Source organism: Pteropus vampyrus, unplaced genomic scaffold (genome assembly GCF_000151845.1).
Source record: "Pteropus vampyrus isolate Shadow unplaced genomic scaffold, Pvam_2.0 Scaffold143, whole genome shotgun sequence".
NCBI lineage: Eukaryota > Metazoa > Chordata > Mammalia > Chiroptera > Pteropodidae > Pteropus > Pteropus vampyrus.
The window spans coordinates 474,459-480,458 of NW_011888924.1; positions in this window are offsets into that span (position 1 = coordinate 474,459).

The window sequence follows — 6,000 nt, forward strand, 5'->3', positions numbered from 1 at the left end:
TTGAGAAACGGTGAAATAAATGCTAGTTATATCCTCCACTGCGGGGCCTGTGCCCCCATCATTTGTTTCCAAAGCATCGCCCTGAAAGGTCCTGCTGGGATCATATTTGGACTTGACAGTGGGCTGAGATTAAGGGTTACATGGTGAGTAAAACGTGTCTTAAAAGCTGCATGGAAAGTCGTCAGAGGGAAAAAAACAATCCAAACGGCTTGCCAAACCGCTCATTCTGCCCCTCTGCTTTAACCCCCGGCTTCATCAGAATTCAATTAGTAGATAAGAGCCCCTCGCTTGCTTTAACCTTGGACAGCTTACCTGAGTCCAGAATACTGGGCTGCTGAGTCATCTCTCCGCTCCGTTCTCGTGATGAATGGTGAGTAGGTGCACGGCCAAAACCTGGACTTGCGGACGCTGTAAGAAAACAGATGCTTCGATACTGAGAGAACATTGCATTTTAGATTCTACAGAGTCCGCTCCTTTGGGCTCACAAAGGAGTCAGTTATCCAGGGGTGAGGAAACTTTTCTCCAAGAGAGTAAGTGAAAGAGGCCAGATCTTTCTTGGAAGGTTGAGCGGGCCAATTAATTTGATGTCTTTCTTTGCAAAGCTGGTCTCACATGAGATTAAAGGCATAGTAATCCATAACCTTCGTCTGCCAGCAGCCAGTGTGTCTGGAAATAAGGAGGATCTCCGCCCTGAACTTGTGCCTTGGTGTTACGGGGCTCCATTCCTAAGCCCCCAGGGTCCTAAAGAGAAACCAAGTTCGTGTGGGTCCCCAGCATCAATGACCAGAGGCTGCAAGATTCGCAGGTTGGATTAGTTAAGGTCCAGGCTAAAGTGCAGTTACAAAGAGACCCCGGAGGCAAGGCCCCAGTGCAAATGCACAGGCAGGAAGCAGTTGGGCCGGTGGCATCCGGGGACCAATATTTTTCCTACCTTGTTGCTCCACTTACCTCCTAGTCACTGGTATAATGATTCTCCATCTCGTTTGGACATTAGGCTCCTCTGAGGACCCTTGGAAGATCTCAGTACCCAGGACACACCTAATTCAATCACGTCAGACTGTCTAGAGGCAGAGCATCAGGAGGTTTTCTAGAGCCTTCCACAGCACCTAGGCTTGTCCCACCCACATGCTAAGCACCTCTTTTGGACTTGGTACCCACTGTTTTATTCTCAGCCTTTGGAGCTGCCACAGAAATGGAGACAAAAACGCCCTATTTTAACATCCCATTACATTTGTCATGGTTTCAGGAATGTGGTCACGTTCCTGCTCCTGAAAATCTACAAGCAGAATAATTTCTCCAGGAGTCCTTACGGTTGTCTCTTTGTCCTGTGGGGAGGGGGACCCTTGGTGGCCCACTTGAGGCTGTGAAATCATTGAGCCTGAGAGGGGACAATGCCGTCCCTTGCTTATTTGCTAGGGAAGAGAAGAAGGAGAATCTTTAAGGAGTCTGTACTGGCCAAGTTCTCCGGGGGTCCCTAAGAGCCCAGAATGTGAGCTGGGAGGGGACAGGGGACCTATGCTCACCTCTCTGCCTCCGAGGCCCAGCACTCCTCTCTGGGCACCATCTCCTCCTCCCACTTCACCAGAAGAGGGAGTCCGAGGCTCACGGATCTCCCAAGACAAGTGGAAGGATTTCCCCTAAGGGATTCAGAGACCTGTGTTGAGGGACTCGGAGAGAGGTACTTCCCTCTGGATTGGCGGCAGAAAAAACCAAGTCTCCCTTGTACACATTGTCCCCCTGTCTCCAGCCCCAGAGCCCCTGAAACTGGCCGAGGGGGGCCCCCCGGGAGAGAAGCCTCTTGCTGGGCATCGGTGCCCCCAGCGCTGCCCTTGGCTATGGCGTCCCCTGCAGGGTTCTCCCGGCTGCTGTGCCCTGACGGGGACCAGGGGCCGACGCTTTCCGTTCTTAGTGGCTTTGGGTGAGGGGTGAGGCTCTTTGCAGAAAAACTCCTGCAGAAAACAAAAACAAAAACAAAAACTCCTTCTCTGGCGTGCAGAGTGCAGCCAAGAGAATTCTGCCCTGTGAATGTCGTCTCTGTGTCAAGCTCTGACTCCTGGGACTGAAAGCTGATTAAGCCTCGTTTATCTTGTGCTCCTCAGTGTGCGTGATTTGCCAGCTCCCGTCGAGCAGGTGAGGCTGGAGGGCTGGGGCACCCACAGGGGCCAGAGGAGGGATATATGTATATAGAGGGCAAATAAATGGTTTCAGAAATCAAGCTTTTCAACTTCTCTGCTGATGCGAGGGATGCGTGTATGGTCACATGACAGGGGGTGGAGGGAGGAGCAGGCTCACTTCTCAAGAAACAGAACAAGGGTATTTGAGGCCCCTGTGAGTAGGGGGAGGATATGAGGGACAGCTGGGTCGGGGGTAGGCGCTGGTCACGCCAGCATCAGCCATGTCTGCGGAGGGGAGGGAGTTTGCCGGTGTGTGTAAAGGTGTGTGAGCATGCCGGTATGTGTGAGTGTGCAAGCACCCAGGGCCACCCGTGTGCACCCTGCTCAGTGCATGCACGCAGCGTCTGCGTGGTGCATCCGTGGGACGCTGCGGACGTGGGTCTGGCACTGGCCGCAATGGGGACACGAGGCACACCCCAACACAGCAGTAACTCAGCGATGAACTTGGAGACTGTGGTGTACTCGGAAAGCATCACGGGATGTGTTCTTGCGAAGGGAGATGTTTATGAAGAACATCTCTGCCTCCCTGACCCCACAATGTTTAGGAAGAAGTGAACACAGCATGTTAGACAAGGGTGCTGGGGTCACTGAGGTTCCACGGACAAGCAAGACCAACGCTAGGATCTCGGCTGGCCCCGGGCCGAATCACAGCAGCTGTCTCCTCTGACCATTTAGAAAGAAGTCCTTTTTCACAGTTCATCTTCCAAGCAGCTTCTGCACCCGCTGTGTCTCCTCCTTAACCAAGTTGTCTCGTCCTGGATTCGTGACCTTGGGGAGTTAGGGATTCAGACAACCTCAGTGTAAAGGCTCCCACTTAAGCAGTCGCTCTGTGAACCCCTCCATTAATCCCCATGTGGTGTGGGGATGGCATCACTGCCCTCGTTCTGCAGATGTGATTTCTCCACTTATAACTGGTAGAAGCACTCCAGTCAAAGATTAATGCACTTACTTTTCTGCGTCTATGTGTATGTTAAATATATTTAAATTTTGGAATTAAAAAAAATACAGAAAAACACAACGAATAATATAACAAACATCCACCTCCACGTCACCTCGAATTGACTCATGATATTTTGCCCTCATTATTTCTGATGTTTATAAAAAGGCAAAACAATATCCCTATCTTGCTCACCCCCATGTGAATGTAATTAATGCCACGGAATTGTACACCGAAAGGTTAAAACGGCAACTCTGTGTCATGTTTATTTTACCACAATAAAAAAAAAAAAAGGAAAAACCATTCTTTCCACCAGGGCCATATAAAAACAGGCAGATGACTGGATTTAACTCTGGGGCCGAAGTTTGCCAGCCTTTGTTCTCTGTTATTACTAGTTACATTATAATTTTAAACAAATGAGTCATTATGATTGTCATTATTGTATACTACAGGCGATGCTTATTTAGCTTCAACGGTGTTTACCCAACTCTGCTCGTCATTGTTCCTAGGATCCCATCTCTTCCTTCTAGATACGGTTTTCTTTGTGCTGCTGTGTATCCTTTAGTGATTCTTTCACTGATGGCTTTGAGAAGTAAACTGAGTTTTTTCTTCCTGAAACAGTCTTTATTTTACCCTCATTACTATTTTACTATTTCCATCTTTACTATTAAATGATCGTTTAGCTGAATCATAAAGAACATTTATGTATTTATGACCCAGTTGTCATACCATTTCCCTCCCTGTTGCCGTTCAGTTTTGACGGGGGCCTCTGGCTCAGTAAACACTCAGGAAGTTAGGCACCACGACGAGCTGTGACTATAATTTGGGGGCAGGGAGATTTACTCTTGGTGAATGTCTTATGAGGCTGACTCTGGCTCTGGCCCCACTGGGAAATGCCTCTTCATTCTTCATCCTAAACACACAAGTGAATTTATACCATCCACCTCCATCAATCTATCCATCTACCCACCCATCTGATGGGATCCACTCAGACCCACCCATGTGATCTGAAGCTTATTTTAAGCTAAAAACAGCTGAACGAACAGTAGCCTCAGAAAATAACCTTATCTAAACTTTTTTTTTTCTTTCTTCCCCTCACTTAAGCAAAGCCTCTCAAAAATACAGCCTCCATAAATCCCCTGTCTGGGAGGTTTACAGTCAGAAAGAAGATGGACCGCTTGCACCTGGATGAGAAATTACATAAACAAAACCTTATCAAAACTTTTCATACCTTTTGCTTATTTCCCCCTATTTGTTTCTCGTTACTTCTCACCATTTGCTTTCCCTTGACATCTGAACCCCCTTTCTTATTAAGATGTTATCTAAACCCTTAACTCCAGCTGTTTGGGGAGCCATTTCTTTGCGCACTCTCTTGCATGCGAATAAACTTTATCTTTGCTCTGTTAACCTGGGAATTAACCTTCATTAATTCATCTGCGAACCTGTCTTCTGTCGGTTAATTTGCAGGCCTCCAATCACTGGACCTAAGTTGGTGGAGGAAGAAGTCTTGTTCCCTCCTAACATTTTTATTCATCCATTCGTTCATCCAAGTTTTCCGGAGGTCCTGCCAGGCATTGGGCATACTGTCACGAATAACATTAGGTCCTTCTCTCTAGGATTCACAGTTTAGTTGAGGAACATCCTTTTAAACTAAGAATTAGAATACAATGTATTAGGAGCAGGTGCAGAGCATGACACGCTGCCTGGAACACATTGCCTTAGGTCAGACCCAGGTTCTACTCTTTCCTAGCTGAGTGACTTTAATCATTTTATGTAAGCACCTCAAACCTCAGCTCTATCATCCATAAGACTGGGATCGGGGTAATACCTGCCTCATACAGGGGTATGAAGATTATGACATGACTTACGTAAACAGCTCAGATCGGTGCCTGGTACATAGTGGTTGCTTGATGAATATTTGCTATTTTTATGTACAAGGTAGCAAAGAAGCAAAGAATAGCCACGAGGAAGGCTTGCGTGAGCGTGCCAGGCTAGTGTATGGAAAGCTTTAGACGCCCCAGGAGACATGTAGCAGGGAAAACCAGAAACACGTGAAAATAATCTCAGAACACTTGTCTTCAATAAAACGCAAAAGGCCACGGCGAGATATTATCCATAAGAAATGAGGAGGTGCAGAAAGAAGGGGACCTCTACCTCTGTAAGGAGCTGACATGAAGGATCTTCTGGGATCTGGTTCCTGGAAGCCCCAGAAACGAGAACAGAGCCTACGTCAGACAACAGGGAAACACGGCTCCCTATTTCAAAGACTTGGGTTACAGAGTTCTCTGCTTTCCTTGCAGGCCACGCCCCAGCTCCAGTCCATCCCTACGCTAATCCTCCATGTTCTCTCATTCTTCGTTGCCTTCGAGGCAAAGAGAATTTGAAGTATCGTAGTGACATGTCACTTCTGGGATTTTCAGCCAAGCTTCTAGACTACCGGAGTGCGGGCCTCTGTCACTGTGTCATGGTTATCGAATTTTGTTTGTACGGCTCATTATTCTCATCTCAATAACTTTCCACAGCGGGACCCTCTAAAGGAGTCATGTCTAAATCTTCATCTTTGTGCAGAGCCCAAGGCAGTGCCACACTCCGTTTTGGGGTTTGGGGTGTTAAAGCTAAATCATGTACTAAGACAAAAATCTGATTGTACAGCAAATGTCCAGACACAGCACCTTGTAAATTGAGATTAATATTGCATATCGATGGCCTTTTTATTATTTCACTTTTACATCTTTTATTAATCTCTAGTATTTTTGTTGAAACAGGATGAAAAGTCAATGACTTCATAGTAGTTATCGGTCTGAAGTTTTTAGTCTTTAAAAAAAACCCCTAATGGTAATTTTACTGAAATACTAGTTATCCTGGATTAGGATGGGCCTTAAATCCAGT